The sequence below is a fragment of the Muntiacus reevesi genome, chromosome 16 (genome assembly GCF_963930625.1).
Source record: "Muntiacus reevesi chromosome 16, mMunRee1.1, whole genome shotgun sequence".
In the NCBI taxonomy this organism is placed as follows: domain Eukaryota; kingdom Metazoa; phylum Chordata; class Mammalia; order Artiodactyla; family Cervidae; genus Muntiacus; species Muntiacus reevesi.
In genome coordinates, this window is record NC_089264.1 from 61487757 (window position 1) to 61512161 (window position 24405).

The window sequence follows — 24405 nt, forward strand, 5'->3', positions numbered from 1 at the left end:
TCTTGGTGAAGCCAAATTTTCTTCAAATAATTCAACCAAAACAATATAGTACAACACACCACATGCAGAAAAAGAGATGAGAGCCCAGGTTTCCTTTATTTAGCCAGAACTGAAGACACAGGCAGAAATGTGGAACACTGTCAGTCTTCTCACTGTTCTGGTTCATTCTGTAGAGTATCGCTAGTTTTCATTAAAAAAAATCTAAAAAAGCTCTGTCATTTTTCATGCAGGCAAGTCTCTGGCAGGCCAGACAGCTCCCTGGGAAACAGATATAGAAGGAGGCCCAGCGAGCCTAGTGCAGGAAAAGAAGAGGAGCCACTGGCTACAGTCCCGCGGTCGGGAGAGAAATAAGTCAGATCTTTGGCCACTAAGGTCCAAACGACACCCCTTCTTGGAGCTCTCTCAGCTGTCCCTCTTCTTCATCCTGACTCCCTGTCCTTTGGTGTGCGCCTGAATCATCTCCTGACTCGGTCAACTAGTGGTGCCTGCCTCTAGCTTCTTTGACCTCTCTCTCTAATCTATTTTCTGCCCCACTGGGCTACCGCAGTGATCGTTACAAAATGTTCAGCTGACCAAAGCTTTCCTCTGATAAAAATTATTGACTAGCTCTCTTATGCCTTCAGATTTAAATCTAAATTATGTCTCAGATGAATTTATTTCTAAAAATTCTCAGGTTTCCTCTGTCATTAAACACGCTGGCTCTTCTAAAAATGCTGGATACTTTACCTGAAATAGCATCTCCTCTCTTTCTCACCTATTAATTCATACTTAATTCCTTTTTAGGCTTACTTGGATCAAATGCCACCTCTAGAAAGCCTTCCTCTTCCCTAAAATTGGCGTCCTTCCTAAGTGTAGGCTTTCCTCTGTCCTACCTTCAGTCACACTGTGGTTACCTTGAGTGACTTGCACAGCCTGAAAAATAATAATTCTCAGTAGCCTTGTTGAATGAAAGAGGGAAGCTAAAAAAATAAAAGAATGATGCAGACAATCTTAGGGGGGGCCTGAGAACAGAGGGTAATTCTGTGTTCCAGAGATTAAAAATAAAGATAGCTGATTAAAACAGAATAAATCAAAATGACTGCTGAATTTATCTAAAAGATCAGAGAAAACTATTATAGTTTTTCTGAAATGGAAAGTATAGCGTATTCTAGGGAAATAAAAAAGAGGAGATATATATATGTATATATGTAATCAATCTGCTTTGATTTATGGCAGAGACCATCACAACATCATAAAACAATTATCCTCTAACTAAAAAAAAGTGTGCTAAGTTCCCTCTAATATGGCTCAATCATAAAATCGTGTTGTTTAATTTACAGATTCTTTTTTACTTGTAATAATATCACACATTGTAGCCATATGGATATGCATAGACCCATCTGTACATACTTGTCTCTCCAAACTAAAATATCAGGGCTATTTTAATCTGGTCTTCTGTGTTATCAAACAATTGGAAATGAACAAAAAATGTTTTGTGTCTATATACATATAAGACTACTAAGAAGTACATCATGATAGTAAAGCCTAGAGTGTAGAGGGCAAAGTTTCCAACCAAATTTTCCCCAATATTAACCACCTGTAAGGAAATAATCTAAAATTATTATGCAAAGAGAGAATAGGATTAACTTTATTTTATAAAAAATGGGAGAAAGGGATATAGGAGGTTAACATGACATGAAGGTTAATTTATAACCAAGTCCTGCCCTAGAGTTAACTTGGAGAGCCAAAGCTTGGTGAACCATTCCAAAATGACCTTAAGAAATGTGAGAGAAGGAAAAGTTTCAGATAGATATCAGGAAGCGAAGTATACAAGCATAGGCTAACCAGGGATCAAAGAGTCAGGGGAGAAGAAGGAACAGCCGGAGAGAGGGCTCTGGAGCCCGACCGGTGAGTACCGGGGACTTTCACGAGTGTCCACTTCAAGCCTCTGCTTGGATTTTAGCATGATGCCTGTGGGCTGACTGGACCGTTTAGAGAACTGTGATCAGAATGAGCAGGTGATAAGGTATCTCAAGTAAAATTTTAGAAATAGTAGATTTTGTCAACTAGAATGGAACGTTATATTTATTATTGTTCACCAAACTGTCCATCTAATAAAGAAGTCTATGTCCTGTTGAGATACATTAAGCGAGCACCATTATCTAGAAGTTGTCGTGAAGATGATTGCCTCTCTACTTGGAATCATTTAATGCTATTTGGAAATTAAACAAAATTATTTGCTAATAATGAGAAACAACATTTGATTCCTAATTCCAAATAGACTGTGATATCCACCAAAGACTTGTCAGCCTTTCTTACTTAGTGACAAGAATTTAATGCATTTGGTTATTTGACCAATCTTCTTACAAATTCTACTAAAATTTGAACCATACAGTAGTATGTAACCAGTAAATCAAATGGAACTTTGCAACTGAAATGAATTTAATCTATTTCAGTTCAAAATATGTATGTATAAACAAAAGAATGCAAAAACTAATTTGACTCAGAAAACTACAGGAATAGAAATCTCCATATACACCAAAGCAACTGTGAATAAATTAGCCAGGTCCATTGTATTGAAGTGAGTTGTCCAGAAAAAATACTGAAATGTTCCTGGAACATAAATGGTATGTAGTCAGTATGGATTGAAGTTGCATGGCTAGTAAGTTGCAACTTAACTATTGATTCTCTATGAAATAAAATTGATGAGACTTTATGGTCTTCAGTTTTTAATAAAATGCCTGCTGGGCGCTTACAGAAGTAAATTTATGGATTCAGGCCACTGAATCATGTAACACAGATGGTGTTTCAGAAGTAAAAGGAGTGTGTCTATTAATCTGAGACTGATTTGGAATCAGTGCCTTGAGGTGACCTTCACTGATTGGTATCGTATGATATTGAGCCAGTTCCACTGCAGTTGACATATGTGTTTATCCAAAGCTCCCTGGTCTTGGGGAATCACCTGCCCCTCTGATTTGGTTGTCCTTTGTATTTCATGTGGTTTTAATAAGGCTGACATAGGAAGGCTTGTCCCAGACCTGACCAGTCCGAGTTCTTTCTCAGTCTGACCAGAGTGATTGTCTGAGACACCAGAGTATGACTGAAGATGGACAAGTGAGAAGCTTCCTAGGGACTTTTGCCAGAGCTGTCAGGAAAAACACTCCCTTCTTTGGGAATCACAGGCTATGAGGACTTCATGTTGCTGGTGTTGCCAGAAGCCATCTTTCAAGCATTTGAAGTGCTGTCATTTGAGACTGAAGACAGGCAGAGATAAGCAAGACTGAGAAATGGAGCAAGGCCTGAATCTAGTTGAGGTCTGCATAGGAAGAAATTCCTTTTGGTCCTCTCCGACAAGAAAGTGGGTGAATTTCTTTATTTAAATTTAAATGAGTTTGAATTGGATTTCTGTCATTGGAATTAAAGGAGGTCTGACTAATTCACCATGAATGGCTAAACTCAATGGCTCCCAAACATTTATAGTATAACAACAATAATAATTCAAAAATCAACTTCCTTGTACTTCATCTTCTGAAAGTGTAAGTCACTCAGTCGTGTCCAACTCTTTGCGACCCCATGGACTGTAGCTCACTAGTTTCCTCTGTTCATAGAATTCTCCAGGCGAGAATACTGGAGTGGGTTGCCATTCCTTTCTCCAGAGGATCTTCCTGATCCAGTATCAAACCCAGGTCTCCTGCATTGCAAGAAGATTCTTTACCATCTAAGCCTGCCCAACTATTTCTACTCCTTCATTCACTTGTGCATCTGGTTTCTCTGCAAAGGTCAGTTAACATTTTCAATTGATCAGGATTGTGAATCTATCATTTTCCCCATAGACTTTGAATCCTTCATGCAGACCTGGAAGTATCACTGAGAATGGACAGTCTTTAAGACAGTGATGATTCTAAAACAGTTCCCAACAGTAAATAAATACATCAGATCTAACATCCCTTACTTAAGCAAATCATATATGTAGTAAAGGCCTGAGACAATTGTCTCTGTCACTTGTAGGGTCCCTATCATCTCAGTCTTTTTGTTACCGAACCCAAGTTTGCTCTACTAACCACATTACGAACCAATGAATCAGAGACAAGATGTTGAGGCAAGGAATATGACTTTATTCAGAAAGCTGGCTGACCGAGAAACTGGCAGACTAATGTCTCAAAATAACCATCTTCTGAGATCTGGATGCCTGGTTCTTTTACAGAATACAGAAAGGGAAAAGGTGAGGAAAGGCCATTAATCGTGCAAGTATCTCTTGGAATGGCTAGCCTCCAGGGGAGCCTGTGTTAATTTCTTCCTTCCTGTAGCCATCTAGAGGTGGACAAAGTCATGAACTAAGGGATTTTGACTTAACCCTCAGGCAAAGGCGCAAGGTTCCCAGAAGGAGGCCATCAAGGATAAATGGTATCCTTTTAGTAAACAAAAGCAATGGGAAATAGTTTAAGTAAAAAAAGCTGATCCCACCATGGCATCAGTTCTTCCCTGTAGCACTTTTGCTTATAACTCACCACCAATTTATATATTTACATTATTTATCCACCTCTATTTATCCATCTTAGAAAAACTGAGGAATCTTTATAGCTGTTGATGTTAAGTCCTTAAGTGGTTGACATGAATATTTAAGGTATTTTGACAACATATCCTTGAGAAAGCAAAGATCTCTTAAGGCTTAAGCCTGTGTTTCAAACCCAACCATCAGAAGAACTTAACAAAATGTAGACTCCAGGATCTCAGTCTGGCCCTCCAGGATCAAAGTCTCTGAAGCTGAGGTCTAGGAATTTTCATTTTTAATCAACTCCCCACTTGGCTTAAGTCCATAATTTGAAACTACCAGTAGTGAAGCCAGTACATAACTTTGACCACCAACCTAGATAAATTTGTTAGTTTATTCTTAATGCTCTACTCAGATATTTTCTAATTTTAATGTCAATAAGAAACAACTTGTATTTTCAACAGGTTCCCAGGTAATGCTGATAGATTTTGTCTAGGGATATGAAAAGAATCAACAAAAATACATACAAATGAACAGAATAAGTAGCACTACTGTTTGGGATTAACATATACACATTACTGTATATAAAATATATAACCAACAGGACCTACTCTATAGCACAGGCAACTCTACTCAATATTTTGCAATAACTTATAAGGGAAAATAATCTGAAAAAGAATATTCAGATATAGATATCTGAATCACTTCAATTAAAGATAAAGAATTGGTAAATCTGGCCTATGGAAAAGTTAAAGTAGAACAGAGATAAGAATATCACATGGAAGCACAGTTTGCCCTCACGCTATGCAGCTGTAGAAGAAGACTGCGATTCTATTTTCCTGGCAGTTAAGTCAAATAAGAAAAAACACATTCTTCCATTCTTCCCAGGATGCATAAAAAGCAAAACAAGCCTTAAAAAGCACACATTCTGTGAGCACTGTGAGACGAAATGTATATGGTAATTCCTTTGTCTCTCTTTTTCTTACTTTACCTTTCATATCAGGTCTCAGGGCATAATAAGGAAATGTAATTGAGAAAGAATAGTTCTATTGGAGCCAAAAATTTCTGATCAAAATATGTAATTCTATGGTGGTTTTGCTTCATACAAACGTGAAATTTATAATAGCTAGAGAAATGGATGCGAATGCCTTCCAAGCAGGTTAGGTGCCAGGAAACTTTGGTAAATCCCAAAAGGGCTATTAAACTCTTTTTTTCTACTATGAGAAAGAGGACAGAATTGTCTTAGCACATTTGATCACATTTGCCCAGTATAAGGTAAAAATAGTACATTGGCAGTGACACATAAAACAAAATGGGCAATCAGATCACACAGGCTTTAAGTTATTTAGCTCGGACATTCAAGTTTCCCATTGCTTTTTTTCTTCATTCACACCAAGAGAAGGGACCGCCCTCCTCCTCCTCGAGTTTGGGTCATGTACCAGTTCAGTTCAGTGCAGTCACTCAGTTGTGTCCGACTCTTTGCGACCCCATGAATCTCAGCACGCCAGGCCTCCCTGTCCATCACAAACTCCCGGAGTTTACTCAAACTCATGTCCATTAAGTTGGTGATGCCATCCAACCATCTCATCCTCTGTCATCCCCTTCTCCTCCTGCCCCCAATCCCTCCCAGCATCAGGGTCTTTTCCAATGAGTCAGCTCTTCACATGAGGTGGCCAAAGTGTTGGAGTTTCAGCTTCAGCATCAGTCCTTCCAATGAACACCCAGGACTGATCTCCTTTAGGATGGACTGGTTGGATCTCCTTGCAGTCCAAGGGACTCTCAGAGTCTTCTCCAACACCACAGTTCAACATTCCCCTATTATTTCTTTTATCTGAACTTTATGATTAAGAGATTTTTTGTTCTGAAAATCAGAGCCAACTTAAGCTAGTTTATCAAAACAGGGGCTATTTTCTATATGAATATAGAGACACATCTGCTATTCAAATTATTTTCACATCCTTGTTCTGTAGGCTATAAATCAGAGGGTTTAACATGGTAATCATAAGGGTATAAAACAATGAGATCATTTTGTCTTGATCTAAAGAGTACGGCCAATCCATCGTAAAGAAGATCAGTCCTGGGTGTCCATTGGAAGGACTGATGTTGAAGCTGAAACTCCAATACTTTGGCCACCTGATGTGAAGAGCTGACTCACTGGAAAAGACCCTGATGCTGGGAGGGATTGGGGCCAGGAGGAGAAGGGGACGGCAGAGGATGAGATGGCTGGATGGCATCACCAACTTAATGGACATGAGTTTGAGTGAGCTCCAGGAGTTGGTGATGGACAGGGAAGCCTGGTGTGCTGCGATTCCTGGGGTCACAAAGAGTCGGACATGACTGAACGACTGAATTGAACTGAGAGTACATTTAACTTGGCCTGAAGTACATAAAAAGCAGGGTTCCCCCAGCCTTCTTTGCTAAGACATTAAATATTCCTCTCATGATTATATATAAAATGTTTCATCTTCAATTCCTCAGAGTGATTGTAAGAAAGATATTTTTTTAAATGAGCAAAACTGGAAGGTAGAAAACATTTAAAAATGAATACAGCATGTGCGCCAATCCCTTTGAATGAACTACAGTCATAAAGAAATAGAAATTGATGCACTGATGTATTCAGGAGAACTCCAGCCTTATGAAGGGATATCAGATGCTCACCACGACTGGGCCTCCAGGAAGGAATGGAATCTGGTATTAAAAATCCATCAGGCCTCCTGCTTCATCTCTTGTAATTATTCCTGTCCACCTGCCTTCTTTTTTCCTTTTCTGTCTATATAAGTTTCTGCTTCTTAGTCTGCAAGACAAGTAGAGAATGAACACGCACACATTCTCATATTAAAATCTCCCACAGAACAATAACTTTTTTATTCAGATTCAGAATTTCAGAAGAAAGTAGTTGGTCATCCTTGCTTAGGCCAGATGATTTTCTCTTAGTCCAGTTGAGTGTGGCTAGAGATGCTGATCATATTTTATTTTAAAAAAAGGCTACAAAATTTCAAGTGGTTATTATGCATATTGTATTCTACATACCATGAAATTTATCTCTTGGCTTATTTTTATTTACTTCTTTTATCTTGATTTATTCACAAGCCTATATTGTTATTTTATAAAGTCCTACAATCTTCCCTGATTTTCTGAAGTTGGTAATAATATGTGAGAAACACTTCCTATCTTTATTAATAGCTTTTAAGCTAGGACTGAAGAGCCCATTTTCTTGGATACATGTGAATTTCACATGAGATGCATGTTAATTTAAGTAAATACAAATACTGTCACACTGAAGAGCAACCCAAGACCATGTGTTAATAAGTAACCAATCATTTAAAGATTGTCCTGAGCCTAAAACTCAGACAACACAGAAACAGACTCTATAACCATCTGCCCCGTTAAAAAATGACTAGTTTTGTTTGCCTGACTCATATCTCAGTTAATTCAGGAGATAGTTCTTGAGGACGATAATTATGAGCTAAGCATTGGTTAGATGCTAGAATGAATGGCAGTAAAGGAATGTATATTATAGACAGAAAACATTAAGGAAATAGGTAATTTCAGTAAATGTGATAAATGTAAAATAACATTAAGCACAGGGTGCTATAACATCTCCACTCTTGTAAGGTAAAGACATTATCCCCATCATCAATTTAGGACTAAATGATGGGAGATGGAGATGAGGCACAGAGTGTAGTTCAGGGTTGGGGCAAAGGCAAAGAGAAGTAGTAATGCTAAAAGATTATTCAGAGTGTTAGTGAATGGAAACAGGAGCAAGATGGTATAAGAAGGGCATGGTCCATTCAATAGATAAGTAACATTTCATGACCAGAGAGTAGAGTTCACTATGGAGTGAAAAATGAGAGATGAGACTGGGCATGTAATTAGATCATACCTGGTCTAAGAAATCATATCAGGACATTTGAATTTACTCCTGAAGGCAACAGGGAGCCATATGAGAAAAGTGAGGACCTGATTGCTTGTCATTGTAGAACATGATTACTATGACAATAATGTGAAAAAAGAAATGAATTTGAAAAATGGGTGAATTGAAGTCAGGAAACCAGTTAGAATTGTACAGTTATCCCGAAGAGAGGAGACAACGGCCTGAATTAAGATTTCGGCAGGAAGTAAGAGAGAAGGGGGTAGTCTTGAAGTGTACAGTTGACCTTTGCACAACATGGGTTTGAACTGCATGGTTCCACTTTTCTGTGGCTTTTCTCAGTAGTAAATGCCATGGTACTGCATGATCCAAGGTTGATTGAACCCAAGGATGCAGAATGTGGATACAGAAGAACCTTGATACAGAACATGGAATGGAAATTAAATGCAGGTTTTTAACTGTATGGAGGGTCAGCACCCCAACCCCCAGTGTTGTTCAAGGGTCAACTGTGTTTAGAAGTTGTAAATTCATAATTAATTGGATTAGTTGGTGACCTGAATACAGGAAGAGAAAAGTCAAGGATGATACCCAAGTAAATTGACAACAAAGATGGTGCCTGGGATGTGAAAAGTGAACACCTACCATGTGATGCATTGATGTTCAGTCTCCTAAATTAGCATTTGCTTCTACATTGTAAGATAAATACATTTCATCTTTATCGATTTCCTCCCATTAAGATCATCTCAGCTTTGTAATGACCTGTTCCTCATGGAAAGCATGATTTCTTTGACCTTCCTGATGAGAGCCAGACTTGCGATGTATTTTTCATTAAAAACTGAAAATATGCTGTGAACTGCATTCAGAAAATCTGTACAAATACTTTCAGTAGCAATAACCTGATTGTACTTTTCTATGATGCCATGGAATAGAAGAATCAGCTAAAATTCTTCCTCCACCCAGTGTCTGGCAGGTCAAAACAGGAAGTAAGGAGGATGTCACTAAAAATAAGGATTCCACATTTTCCCCTCTATTTTAGCTTGTCAGTTGAGTGAGCCATATCCTTCCAGTAGTACTTACCTCAGGCACAACGTGAATTGCATAAAATTTGTCTTCCATAGTAGCACTCATTTTCTTTGTCTGGATTATTTTCCTTCCTCTTAATTTTTTCTTTCTTTCTTTCTTTTCAATTGAAGGATAATTACAATGCTGTGTTGGTTTCTGCCGTCTATCAGCACGGATCAGCCACAGCTATACATGCTGCCTCCCTCCCACCGGCCACCCAGCCCCACTGCTCTAGGTTGTCACAGAGCCCCAGTTTGGATTCCCTGAGTCATAGAGCAAATTCCCACTGGCTCTCTATTTTACGTTTGCTAACGTATATGCTTCCCTGTTACTCTCTCCATCCCTCCCTTCCCTTTTAGAGTATCCTGTTCCACAATGTCAAGGGTTTCTTTTGAGTGCTCTATCTGGACAGGAGGAACACATTTACATACAAATACTTTCAGGTAAAGATTTTAGAGTAAACCATAGGGACAAAACAATGTAGTATTGTATGTTCATATTTACTGTGACTTTTTTCCCCTAAAATACTACATATAGGGTGGATATACACATGTACACGGCACATGGATGGAGAAAATATTTGGAGGTTCTTGCCACATCAGACCCCATAAGCAATCGCCTGGTTCATTGTGGCATCAGACTGACCCTGTTTCTTGGTGTTTGCAGTTGCATATTAAAAAAAAATAACATTGGGTTATGGACATGAGTTTGAGCAAACTTCAGGAGATTGTGAAGGACAGGGAACGCTGATGTGCTGCAGTCCATGGGGTTGCAAAGAGTCGGAAATGACTGAACAACAATAACATTGGGTTTTGGTCAATAAATTCTAAATATACCACTTACATACTAGTTGGGAGAAAAATGTTAACAATAACAATAATAATGTCAACTCATATCTATTGAAAGGTTTAATAAGAGGGAGGTCTTTTTCTGATCCTCTAACCCACCAAGCTTGTTTCTGCCTTAGAATCTGGAACCACGCATCGTTTCTCTCTGGAACCTCACTAAGAATAGAAGGTTTTCTATCTACTTTATTGCCACTTTAGCACCTAAAACTATTTTTGCTGCCTAATACATGCTGAATATATATCCCTCAGAATATGAATGGGTACTGTTCATTAACTGTTTTACATGTTTTACTTTTCTCCCTGACCACCCTGAAGGTGGGGACACAATACCTTCTATATTCCACATAGCAGCTAAAATTCTAGACCCTAAAACCCTGAGTACTAAAATATTACTGATGAGGCTGACAGAACGACTACATGTATTAGTGTATATCCAAAAAATATAGAAAATTCAAAAGAGCAGATTTAGAAGGCATGTTAGTTATGGACACCTGCCATAATAAGTGACCACGATTCAGGTGGCTTGAAACTACAGAACAACCCTCAGTTCTGGTGGCCAAAAGCTTGTAATCAAGATGTCACCAGAGCTGCGCTCCCTCTGAAAATTCTAGGAGAGGATTCTCCTTCGTCTCTTCCAGCTTCCAGCGGCCCCAGGCGTTCCTCGGCTTGTGGGTGCATCACTCACACCTTGGCTTTCAGCCTCACATCAGCTTTTCCTCTTCTCCCTTGTGTCTCTCCCATGTGTGTCTCTTACAAGGACACTTATCGTTGACTTTAGGGACTTCCTGAATAATCTAGAATGAGCCTGTCTCAAGATCTTTAATTATATCTGTAATGTCCCCTTTTCCAAATAAGGTCACATTCTTAGGCTCTGGAATGAGGAAATGGATGTATCTTTTCATTTGTCACCATTCAGCCCACTACAGCATGCAGGGTGTAGCAGAAAATTCACAACCTGGATGGCAGGCATGAGAGTGAGAGTCACTCAATCGTGTCTGACTCTTTGCGACCCCATGGGCTATACAGTCCATGGAATTCTCCAGGCCAGAATACTGGAGTGGGTAGCCTTTCCCTTCTCCAGGGGATCTTCCCAACCCAGGGATCGAACCCAGGTCTTCCCGCATTGCAGGTGGATTCTTTACCAGCAGAGCTACCGGCGGAGTCCTGATGATGTCAGGCATACATGGATTCAAACTCAGCTCAGACGTACAACTAGCTTGTTAAATCTCTTTCAACCCCAGTTTTCGTTATCATTATATCTGCTTTCATGAGTTGCTGAGACCAGTATGTGAGATACTGTATACAGAGTGAATAGCTAAGTGCCTGATCCACTGTGAATGCTCAAGAAATGTTCCCATTCCTTCTCACTTTGTAAGCTCCTTAACCAAAAGTACATCCCTAGCTTAAGGCTTGCTTCTAAATACCAGTTGTAGCTTTTACAGTTCTTTACTGGATATTTCCCCTGTCAAAATATTCTCAGAAATCCATTCCCTATTGAATCTTATAATCAAACTTATCAAAAATACAATCTTACAATGACGTAGCACAAAGCCCTTTTATGTATGTATGTATTTGTCACTCAGTCATCGCCAACTCTTTGTGACCCCATGGACTCTATGGCCTTCCAAGCTCCTTTGTCCTTGGAATTCTCCAGGAAAGAATACTGGAGTGGGCTGCCATTCCCTTCTCCAGGGGATCTTCCCGACCCAGGAATCACACCCAGTCTCCCATATTGCGGGCAGATTCTTACCATGTGAGCCACCCCAAGTTTGAAATCTACATTCACTTTCAGATGTCTGAAGAGAATTACAAGTGGTGGGCTTGGGCCATTGTTCCTCGGTGCTGCTGAGTGGAAAAGGATTACAAGTGTACCATAAGTACATCGCTGTGTCTTCTAAGGCAGCGTTTCAAAAGAATACTTTCTGGGAAATATCTGAGATGCTTGCCTCAAGTCCTCATTTTGACTATCCCAAGAAGTAAAGTCTGTAGACTTTACTTAGAACAAAATTAAATGAGTATTAGTGAGGTTAAAGGTTTCAATAAAGGGGCATGATATGGAACTCTCAGACACACAGAACTTCAAAAATCCTTATGTAAACACCAAGTCAATTAACAGAAGAGCTTGGATGGTGGGGAAGGGGTGTGTGTTCACAACTTTATAGCCAGAAATAAGATAAGCTGAATCTTTAAAACTGTCTTCAGAAACTTACATGTGTCAGTAAGGAATCACTCAGCACTGTTTGATCAGTTTATCATCAATGCAAACATCCAGGATTATTAAATAATACCTATTCTATTCTGGACATTGTGTATGATATGGTAAACAGACACACAGCTGCCCCCTCTCCCCTCGCGCTGCCCCCTCTCCCCGCGCTGCCCCCTCTCCCCGCGCTGCCCCCTCTCCCCACGCGCTGCCCCCTCTCCCCGCGCTGCCCCCTCTCCCCGCGCTGCCCCCTCTCCCCTCGCGCTGCCCCCTCTCCCCGCGCTGCCCCCTCTCCCCGCGCTGCCCCCTCTCCCCGCGCGCTGCCCCCTCTCCCCACGCGCTGCCCCCTCACACCCCACGCTGCCCCCTCTCCCCTCATGCTGCCCCCTCTCCCTGCACGCTGCCCCCTCTCCCGGCGCGCTGCCCCCTCGCCCCGCGCTGCCCCCTCTCCCCTCATGCTGCCCCCTCTCCCAGCGCGCTGCCCCCTCTCCTCGCGCTGCCCCCTCTCCCCGCGCTGCCCCCTCTCCCCTCATGCTGCCCCCTCTCCCTGCACGCTGCCCCCTCTCCCGGCGCGCTGCCCCCTCGCCCCGCGCTGCCCCCTCTCCCCTCATGCTGCCCCCTCTCCCCACGCGCTGCCCCCTCTCCCGGCGCGCTGCCCCCTCGCCCCGCGCTGCCCCCTCTCCCCGCGCGCTGCCCCCTCACACCCCACGCTGCTCCCTCCCTGTGTCCCTGTTCTGTTCCAAGCTGCTACCTGTGCCCCTTTCTCTGTCTCAACTCAATCCCCAGGGTCTCTGCCCAACACAGAGCTTGCATCATGTGTAGGATGAATATTCAAGGACATTGCATAGCCCACTGCCCAGCTTTTTTTAAGTCTTTCTTTTCATCAGAGTGTCGTGGCTAGCCTGGGGAAGTCTTATGTTCAGAGTACGGTCAAATAAGTATAAAAAATAATGGCACCCTCAGAAGACTATTTTATGCACAGTATAACAATTACAAAGGGGTATCCGGTGGTATCTGTGGAAACAGTTTAAATGAAACAACCTCTTGGCGGTGATCTCTGACTTATACTTGCAGTAGTTAACTATTTGCTGAATGGATAACTGTATATTAAGTGCTGTCATAAACCTTTCATTTTACTATCTCAATTAATTCCAAACTCATGGGGAGAAAGCAAGACCTCCAAAGATTAAGTGAACTAGTAAGAGAGCTAGCAAAAATTAAACAAATTGAATTCAGATCTATTTGACTCCAAATCCTATGTTCTATCAAATAATTGTGATACTACATGACTATAGTTTCTAAAAGTGCAACTCAGCCACGGATTTTAGAAAAAACTATCACCACTGCCAGCACATCATACTTACCTCAAAAGAGGACTCCTCATTCAGAGTACTGTGCCATATGAGTACTCACAGAGAGGACTCAGACACCAGCCTGTGCACATTATGACTGGCTTGTTATGTCATGAGCAACCAGAACCCAAAGCTCCTCAGCTGGCTGTTCTCCTGAGTGAGTATTGTTTATTCAGTTCACATTAATATATTTAAATCTAGTAAACATCTGCTGGTGTCTGCGTGCTAGATACTGTGGGCATACAAAGATGAATGAGACATGGGCTACACTCTCAGAAGCAAAGAGTGGGGATCCAGGTGAAAAAGCCAAATTATGACCATTCTGAGTAGAAAAGGTAAATGCTGCCTGTAGTAGAGAAGTTAACAAGGTAGCCAAGAGCAGAATGAGGGGAAGGTCAATTTGCCTCGGAGAGGGGATGAGGGAGTACTTTGTAGAATTCAACTAGTACCAACTTGGGTCTTGGAGATAAGTAGGATTTCGATTTTTAAGAAGAGGAAAAAGCACAACCAAAGACAGAGATATGGAAAAATACAAGAATGTTAAGGAAATAGCCTTTCATGTCAGCAGGAGGGTACACTTGAGTGGGCAGGTGGTCAAGGGACAAATGATTTTGGAAAAGTAGGTTGAGACAGATTATTGAGAACCTTGCTTGACAGAGTCTTGACTTCTCTTTTGAGAGGTACAGCAACTATAAGCAGTTTTGTTCTGCCAAACAGATCTCCCCTGGAATGTGAATCAGGAAACCTCACAAATGCTTCCCGAGGCGACTCCATTCTCAACTACAGCATTATCTGCCTTCACGTACAGTTGTCGTGTGGCAGCCTGCAAGTATTTTCAACCACTGCCTTGGAAACTAGCGCTTATGACTACTGTCTAGACTGTCCTCTTTAAATATTTCAAATATGAAGGCCACTGGTTATACACATACATGCACATACACACTTATACCTAAGAAAGGGGATGGAGAAAGAGCAAGCGAGAGAGAAAGAGATGTGCTATGAGCATAGGAAGGATTTTTATAGGCTTGTCTTTCATCTTGCAGAAGAAACAAACATGATGTAGCATGTCTATTTATAATCTCTAAAAATGATTTCTAGTCAGGTAATCTTGCAAAATCAAGGAATGCATATATAACATAATGGATATTTAAATGTAATGGGAACTTCAGATCCTCTTGAAACTAAGGTATTTCAGTGGCAACATCAGAAGGGACTGATGCCAAGGGGATGAGAATCGTTACCATGGCAACTCCCCAGCTGACTCACTCATAGATAACGCCTTAAACTTGTGACATGAGAGAAACTGCTTGAGGATTTTTAACACTGTACTAAAATACACATTGCTTCATGCAGATGAGAAAACTTATCAGCATAGCATCCCTCCCCCACCCCACAAGGCCTTCTATGACATTTCCAGACAAGACCTCTCCTGTCCTTCAGTCTCTCCATGTTCGGGATGGAGAAAGGGCTCCAGAGGAGGTGTGGAGAATTGAAGGAAGCCTACACTGCTCTTCAGAAATCAAATGCTGCATTCTGCTGGCAGATATCACTTTAGTGGTCATACTACTTCCTGATCTTTGATTTATACTCACATCTGAGCTGGGGATTCAACTCCCAATATACTTCAGAACTACATGTTGTAGAAACAAATGTGTGAAGTCAGAACTGAGCAAGTTGGAGGGGTAGGAAAACACACAGTACCAGAAATTAAAGCTAATAGAACTCTCTCTCTCCCTATTCTTCTTTTCCTCCTTTACTATTCATGAAAGTGTTTTTATAGGCAACCCTAAGAGAAGGTTCCAGGTTTACAATTCCTTTTACTGCAGTGGAAAGAGAGGGCTGTAGGAAATTGACTAATATAAAATGACATACATGGAATCAGGAACAGATTTTATAGAACTAATGGAAATGTAGACATTGTTCATTTAGGATTTTGAAGAACACTGAGGGAATATCGAGGTCACTGTTTTTCAAATTAAGATCTGAAAATTAGCAGCATAATAATCTCTCCTTGAAAGCATCAATCAAAAAAATGTAGATTTCAGAACTGTACTCCTCAGAAATCAAACTCAGTGGTCCAAGCAGTCGTGTTGCTAATTATGTACATTGAGTGTGAGAATTGTTCACCTAGTCAACCTATTCATTTTACTGCATGTAAAAGCTCCCTGTCTGAGAGTTTGATTTGCCAAAGATTATCCACAGGTCTAAAATTCACTTCTCCAAATCCTCAGATTTATTTTCATTAGTAAACCAAGTTTCCCACATGATTTTTTTAAGAAAATGTATTAAATTTTTTAAATTTTATTTTATGTATTTGTTTTTAGTGAAATATAGTTGATTTACAACATTGCGGGGGCTTCCCTGGTGGCTCAGATGGTAAAGAATCTGCTTGCGATGAAGAAGACCTGGGTTCAATCCCTGAGTTAGGAAGCTCCCTTGAAGAAGGAAATGGCTATCCATTGCATATTCCTGCCTGGAGAATCCCATGGACAGAGGAGCTGGCTGGCTACAGTCCACGGGATCACAAAGAGTTGGACATGACTGACGACTAACACTTTCACACTTTGACTTTCATTTTACAACACTGTGTTAATTTCAGGTATATAATATGATTCAGCTTAGATAAATAGATGGATATATGTAAATATTCTTTTTTGAAATTTTTATTATAGGATATTACAGCATAATGTTTTTCATAATATAAAGCTTATTATATGACTGCATTAATACCCTTCAAATATCCTTAAAATGGATGTAGTGGAGTATGATGCCACAGTTTAAACAGAATTTTGATTGACTGGGTAGTGAATTATTCAAGGAGATTTCTTTTTGGGTTTCATTTTGTTGCTGAAGACTAACTTTTAAATACATACATCCCCTAGTGGGTGGATAAGGCACACTAAAAGTAAATAATATAGTTTAAAAAGTGAGTCTTAATAGTCATTTGCATCATATTTTAAGTAAGAAAACAGTTTTCACAGCTAACGATTGAAAGTTCATTATCATGGTTTGGGGATTCATCGATAGATTTTGATACTAAGACTATTCAGTGTCACTAATACCCCATCGCCCCTTTGTGTGATAATGGATCAGCTGCTTGGATTCATACACTGAAAGAGCATTTTGACTGTCAGCCAGCGCAAAAAGACTGATATGCACTAAGCTTATGTCTTAGGCCCTTGTCTTGCCTCAATCTCTGAATTTACTTTGATAACCTCATTTAATTTCATAGCCATGGTGTTCATGAGGATTCATTGATCTATATTCTCTATATCTTTCTACAACTTTATATCAGCTAATATATTTATACCTGCACTTCAAGTACTTCAGAAAAATATGCAATCCAAATACATCAATTTCCCCCTAAATTCCAGTACTTCTGTAGTGTTTGCATTTCCCCCTCATCTCCCATATCTACAACAATGGGTTTAAATGCATCCTCTTCCCTTTCCGCTTTATCTCTACTCCTCTTTTCACCCCACCCCCACATCTTCTGCCTCCATTCAGGCTGGTAGTATGTTACACCTGTATTGCAAAGTTTAACTGTTTTGTAACTTAGCTGTCTGCCTCAGACTTTTTCCTCACTCCAATCATTCAAAAACTAGTTGTTGAGTACTTACTCACCTGCTGGAATAGGAAATGGCAACCCACTCCAGTATTCTCATCTAGAAAATTCCATGGACAGAGGAGCATGGTGGGCTACAGTCCGTGAGATCACGAAGAGTTGGATACGACTGAGTAACTGACCATGCACTCACTAATCCGCAGGCCCTGGACTCAGCACTAGGGGATAACCGGATAGGTATGCCCTCACGAGACTCACGGTCTAGTAGTTGAGGAAATGGACAGGCACCAACTGGGGCATTGGAGAAGACTCTTGAGAGTCCCTTGGACTGCAAGGAGATCCAACCCGTTCATCCTAAAGAAATCAGTTATGGGTGTCCATTGGAAGGACTGATGTTGAAGCTGAAACTCCAATATTTTGGCCACCTGATACAAAGAGCTGACTCATTTGAGAAGACCCTGATGTTGGGAAAGATTGAAGGCAGGAGGAGAAGGGGATGACAGAGGATGAGATGCTTGGATCACATCACCTACTCAATGGACATGAGTTTGAGCAAGCTCCAGGAGCTGATGATGGACTGGGAAGTCTGGAGTGCTGCAGTCCATGGGGTCACAAAGAGTCGGACACGACTGAGCAACTGAACTGAACTGAACTGAACTGAAACCAATTTCCTTGTAGAATGATTCAGGCTACAATGAGACAGGGCTATGGGAGTAGAATGGCAAACTCAGACTTCCTGGTTCCTGATTAGGGAGAAAAAGGTGTAATTTGGCTTCCAATCTAAGACCTACATCAGCTAGGGATAATCAGGCAAGGAAGCAAGAGAGAAAGAGTGAGTGTTCTAGGCCCAGAAGAAACATCATGAGTCTGAGGAACTGGATGATAGAGTCAAAGAGGAGTCAAGTTAGAAGTGTGGCTGGAAAGTGAGGAACAGATGAGGTACATCACTCGCCCTTAGGGAGTTTTTCCTCATAACATTGAGGATCCATTAAAGCTTAACTTGGAGCAACATAATCATAACTGTAATTTTTTTTTAAATTGGAATATCCATTTATCAGCCATAGAACTAATGATCTAGAGAAGAGCTAAATTCAGATGACTAATCAGGAGCCCTATTGCAGTAAATCAGGTAAGAAATAATAAAGGGCAAACTAGATTCATAACAACTGTAAGTAGAATATAGAGATTTTTTTTTATGGAATAGAAGGACCAGATTTTATTGATTTATTTAATGTGGAAAGTGAGGAAGAGAAAAGAATCAAGACTCCTTCTAGCTTCTGATTTGGTCCACAGGATAGATGACTGTACCATTCACTAGGAATGAGAATGCAGATGGAGGACCAGGTTTAAGTCTGTATGGGCATGATTCCATTGGGGACCATGGATGCTTCTTTCATTCAGCATCCTCTCATCTTGGTGCTGGAAGCGTAGAAGTAAACCATAATATCTCTATTCTCAATCAATTTATGCTCCCCTTCTCCTAGAGGGTTATCATGCACAAAATGTTAAATAAAAGATCCTTAACCTGCAGATAATACTCCATCTTACTGCCACTTAGAAATAATTTCTAGTTTGGGAACTATATTTCTGTTGTTGTGTCCAACTCTTTGCCACCCCATGGATCGCAGCACGCCAGGCTTCTCTGTCCTATCTCCCGGAGTTTACTCAAACTCATGTCCATTGGGCCAGTGATGCCATCCAACCATCTCATCCTGTCATCCCCTTCTCATCCTGCCCCCAATCTTTCCCCACGTCAAGGTCTTTCCCAATGAGTTGACTCTTCACATCAGTTCAGTTCAGTTGCTCAGTCGTGTCCAACTCTATGTGACCCCATGGACTGCAGCACGCCAGGCCTCTCTGTCTATCACCAGCTCCCAGAGTCCACCCAAGCCCACATCCATTGAGTCAGTGATGCCATCCAACCATCTCATCCTCTGTCGGCCCCTTCTCCTCCTGCCCTCAATCTTTCCCAGCATCAGGGTCTTTTCAAATGAGTCAGCTCTTCACATGAGGTGGCCAAAGTTTTGGAGTTTCAGCTTCAACATCAGTCCTTCCAATGAACACCCAAGACTGATCTCCTTTAGGTTGGATTGGTTGGATCTCCTTGCAGTGCAAGGGACTCTCAAGAATCTTCTCCAACACCACAGTTCAAAAGCATCAATTCTTCGGGGTTCAGCTTTCTTTCTAGTCCAACTCTCACATTCATATATGACCACTGGAAAAACAGGTGGCCAAAATATTGGAACCTCAGCTTCAACATCAGTCCTTCCAATGAATTTTCAGGGTTGACTTCCTTTAGGATTGACTGTGTTGATTTCCTTGCTATCCTGGGGACTCTGAAGAGTCTTCTCCTGCACCAGTTTGAAAACCTCAATTCTTTGACACCCAGCCTTCTTTATGATGCAATTCTCACATCCATACATGACCACTGGAAAAACCATAGCTTTGGCCAAATGAACCTTTGTTGGCAAGGTAATGTCTCTGCTTTTTATTTTTTATTATTTTTTATTTTTTTATTACGTTTCTGGTGTCTCTGCTTTTTAATACTCTGTTTAGGTTTGTCATAGCTTTCCTTCCAAGGAGCAGTTCAGTTCAGTCATTCAGTTATGTCTGACTCTTTGCAACCCATGGACTGCAGCGTACCAGGCTTCCCTGTCCATCACCAACACCTGGATCTTGCTCAAATTCATGTCATTGAGTCAGTGATGGCATCCAACCATCTCATCCTCTGTCATCTCCTTCTGTCTTCAGTCTTTCCCAGCAACAGGATATTTTCCAATGAGTCAGTTCTTCATATCAGGTGGCCAGATTCAGCATCAGTCCTTCCAACAAATATTCAGGACTAATTTCCTTTAGGACAGGCTGGTTGGATCTCCTTGCAGTCCAAGGGACTCTCAAGAGTCTTCTCCAATACCACAGTTCAAAAGCATTAATTCAAGGAACAAGTGTCTTTTAATTTCATGGCTGCAGTCACTGTCTGCTGTGATTTTGGAGCTGAAGAAGATAAAATCTGCCACTGTTTCCACTTTTGCCCCATCTATTTGCTATAAAGTGAAGGGACCAGATGCCATGATCTTAGTTTTTTGAATGTTGAGTTTTAAGCCAACTTTTTCACTCTCCTCTTTCACCTTCATCAACAGGCTGTCTTTGCTTTGTGCGTTTAGAGTGGTATCATCTGCATGTCTGAGGTTGTTGATATTTCTCCCAAGAATCTTGATTCCAACTTGTGATTCATATATATGGGAAATATAGCTGCTACCATAACTCATGACTAAGGAGGTTTTTCTTTGAAAGTGGCAAAATGGTTTGGCAGGCTTTTGAATGTGCATGCCATCCCACCAAAAGAAAATTATTCTATTTCCTGTACTTGAGGATTATTATGGAATAAACACGTTGTCTTTCCTTCAGCTAACATTTGAAGACTCATCCAGGGAAGTGATGAATGACTGACTGTATTTAGCATTCCATGGGGTTTTCAACAGCACACAGATAAGAGTAAGGCAGCTGTGTTCATTACCATCACCAGCTGATGAAGGGGAGTTCGTGGATAAAACATCAGAGAGGGCTGAAAAGTCTACTTTAGAACTGAATGTTAATGATTAATAGGTATCCATGAAAAAGCAAGGCAGAAGTTAGCCTTAGGCAAGAGATAAAAGCCTTGTCCTAGGAGGAAAATTTTTTGTGCTTGTAACGCATGTTTAAGCCCTTGTTTATTATGTGATACAGTGAAAAGAACTAGGAATTTAAAGTCAGACAGATTTGGGTTCAGATTACAACTTGAACTTTTTCTAGCAGTCATTTTGGGCATCCCTTAAACTCAGAGTCTCTGCTTTATAAAAAGGAAATATTAATTTCAACTTCATAGAGTTGTTGTGAGGTTTAAATAACATAACATGTTGAAAGCACCTAGCAAATTGCTGGCCTTATAGCTAAACATTTGGTAATAGATGGCTCTTGTTACTCAGTATTTAGTGGAGAAAAAATCAATAACTTAGTTAAAGAGAAGAAAAATATGTCATAGGCATTGCATTGTAATATAACCTGCTTTAGGCTACTTGGTTTTCCTTATTTATTCAACTACAGTTTTACAGTTTTCTGGGACTATTATATACATTATTTCAATTCATCATTTCAACAATCTTGTTGACAGTTTTCTTGCCCATCACACAGGTAAGGAGATTGAGTATCAGACTAGCTGAAAAATTTGCTCTAAGATCCCAGGACTAATGAACAATGAATCTTTAACTAGATTCCAACTCTCCCAATTCTATTTTACTTGTAGATTTAATTGATATCTCTGTTTGTTTTAACATGGTGTTAGCCTAGAGGTTTTATTCCTGAATGGATCTAGTCTATATACTTAATGCAAATCTACTAAGATATGCATGTTTGTTACAGGTCCATGGATGATTTTGAAGCTATATAAGAGGAAAATTAAGCTTATCAAAATTATTAGCTTTAAAATTCACAAACCATTTTTTTCTGCACTGCCAAAGGAATTCTTAAAGTGTTTTTTTGGTCATTATGTGGTACAAGGTTGCCAATGTCTTCTGAAGCAATATGTGCCAAGTTACTTTTTAGCCAGATCCAGTCAAAGATTAACAGAAGTTTGGATAGATGCTCAATGAGGTTAAGCCACTGGAGGTGGCCAATATGGATATTTATGTAGCTCTTGTATTCTGTAGACCTGACTTTACGGCCTTAGTTAATGCTTTCTATAAGTTTAAAATTAATTCAATATTTAGAAAATTTTTGTACCAAAGGAGCAGTCTATGATTTTATTTTTATTTACTTTAGCAAGTTATTATATTAAGCTCCAGAGTATGGCATCATATAATACAAAGGATGCAGTAAAACACCAGTACTTGTGGTATTTATATCTCTATCTGTCTATCTATCTACAGAGAGAGAAGAGTTATTGCAACACTATTTTTAAGCTGTAGAAGAACCTGAAACAACTTCAATTACCATTAACATAATAATGACTAATATGTTATTCTATCCTGTGTAGCCACTGAATGAAATGAGTCATGTCTTTACCCACTGATTTGGAGGAGGTTCTGAGCTGTCATTAAGAAAAGAAGATGCAATAAACATGGATTGATTTCAGAGAGCTCTCATAAATATACATTTTAGGGAATTGAATTAATGGCATAGATATCAAAGGTAAGCTGTTTTGATTTAAAATATTTTTTGTCAAACTGGATCAGGGAAAGGAAAGCCAGCTCTCTTTCTATTTTTACCTCCTCCTTGAAAACTTATGGATTACAGTTACCAGGTCCCAGAATTTAAGAGCATACCACTCAAACATCTCAACCAATTTATGGGTAAATTAACTTTTGAAGACTGACCTAGGAACACAGCCACTCATTATTATGTTATCACTACAGAGACATTAATGTCTGAGGTCTACAAATCTATTTACAAATGCTGTATCACAATATTATAAACAGAGCACCAGGGAAATTTGTATAATATACAGTTTTTGCACTGCACAGACACACCTTGTCCACTGAGTGACTGATGTGGAAATCTAATCTCTGCTTCCCAGCCCCTCAAGCTCTTTGTCCTACTGTGGGGCTGAGATAGCAGGAGGAAGAAGAGCTATTGTGTAATTCCTACCAATAGTTTTTTTTTTTTTTTTTACAGTCTCTATAAAGGTAGATAAATGAGTCAAAGTATAATGGAGAGTCATGGAATAGCAAAAAGGTAATTGGGAAAGAAGATAAAAGGAAAGTCTATGCTTTCATGAGGAAAGGCAGATATAGATTATGACAGCCTTAAATCAGTGGTTATCAACCCGGGGGAATTTCACCTCCCCTCCTGCCATCCTGGGGACATTCGGTAATGTCTGCAGCCATCTCTGATTGTCATGGCTGAGGGCTGGTCCTGGAATCTAGTGAATAACGGCCAAGGGTGCAGCTAATGCTGCGTCCTAGAATACACAGACGCAGCCTCCTACGTAGAGTAAGTATTCAATCCAAAATGTTAACAGTGCTGCATTTGATAAGCCAAGCTCTAAATGAACACACACTCTATTTAAAAAGAGACTCAGATGTTAGGAAGGACTGAAGGTTTGCTGAAAGGAGATTGGCACTAAAACTGCACCTTGTCTGATGCACAATTCTTCCTGAAGGTTAAATATTTTATTATTGGAGCCATTGTTTCATGCTTCTCAATAAGCTGCCAAGTAATGTGTTTGTAATGTGAAAAAAAAAAATGTCTCCTAGTTCCAAAATTTTTCTTTCTCAAAAGTAACCTGTTTTATCTGATTTGAACTATTGCATGCCATTTTCTAAGATTTTTGCACAAATAAGAAATCTAAATCTCTGGAGAATTTTTTCCTGATATTTTGTTCCATCCATTAATTATATCGAATTGTTACTGAGAACTCTTTCCTGAACTCCTAAATTTCAAAATATGGAAGTCACAGAGGATGTTGTCCAAAGATTTTCAGTTTCTTGTACAGACACAATGAATGTTTTTTAAAAAAGAATGATTCACAAAAGTGAATATAATATAACGCTATTTTTAAAAACAATGACAAAAGTTCTGGAGTCCTGGAATAGGAAGTAGCAACTCACTCCAGTATTCTCGCCTGGAAAATTCCATGGACAGAGGCGCCTGGCAGGCTACAGTCCATGGGGTCTCAAAGAGTCAGACATGATTGAGCAACTGAGCTTGTTTGCATGTATTTATGTTCCTGGATAGTTGCATCAGCAGACATACAGTGTCGCCCACCAAGTTACTGATTACTGAAAGAAAGTACAATGGAGGAAGCAAGATCACGCAACAATAAAAAGCAAATAAAAAAATAGCTGTGGAAAAGATAACAATGTTTATGATGAAAAGTAGGTTATATAGAATGATTTTTTTTTTCTTTTAAAGCAGATGGAAAAAAACTAGATACCAAATGTTGATGGTGATTATCTCTGAATGGAAAATTAAAACAAAGTCCAAAACACCAATATGGTACAGAAAAAGAGGATGGAATAAAAGAATGAATGTGATAAAGTTGACATTTGGGCATTAT

The 24405-nt window shown here is 40.0% G+C and overlaps 1 protein-coding gene across 4 annotated transcripts in view; it reads left to right on the forward strand.

Moving 5' to 3' along the window:
* The window catches only part of GABRB1 (gamma-aminobutyric acid type A receptor subunit beta1), a 400975-nt gene that overhangs the window by 116261 nt on the left and 260309 nt on the right, over window positions 1-24405 (forward strand). The window contains exons 1-2 of one of the 4 annotated variants that reach the window (XM_065907311.1): window positions 1768-1887; window positions 3588-3758. The exons of 1 other annotated variant lie outside the window; for it this stretch is intronic. The gene's annotated coding sequence lies outside the window, so the exon portion shown is untranslated. Of the gene's footprint in view, window positions 1-1752; window positions 1888-3587; window positions 3759-22509; window positions 22539-24405 lie in introns of those variants that run through there. 2 more of the 4 variants (XM_065907310.1, XM_065907312.1) reach the window with 2 other exon arrangements.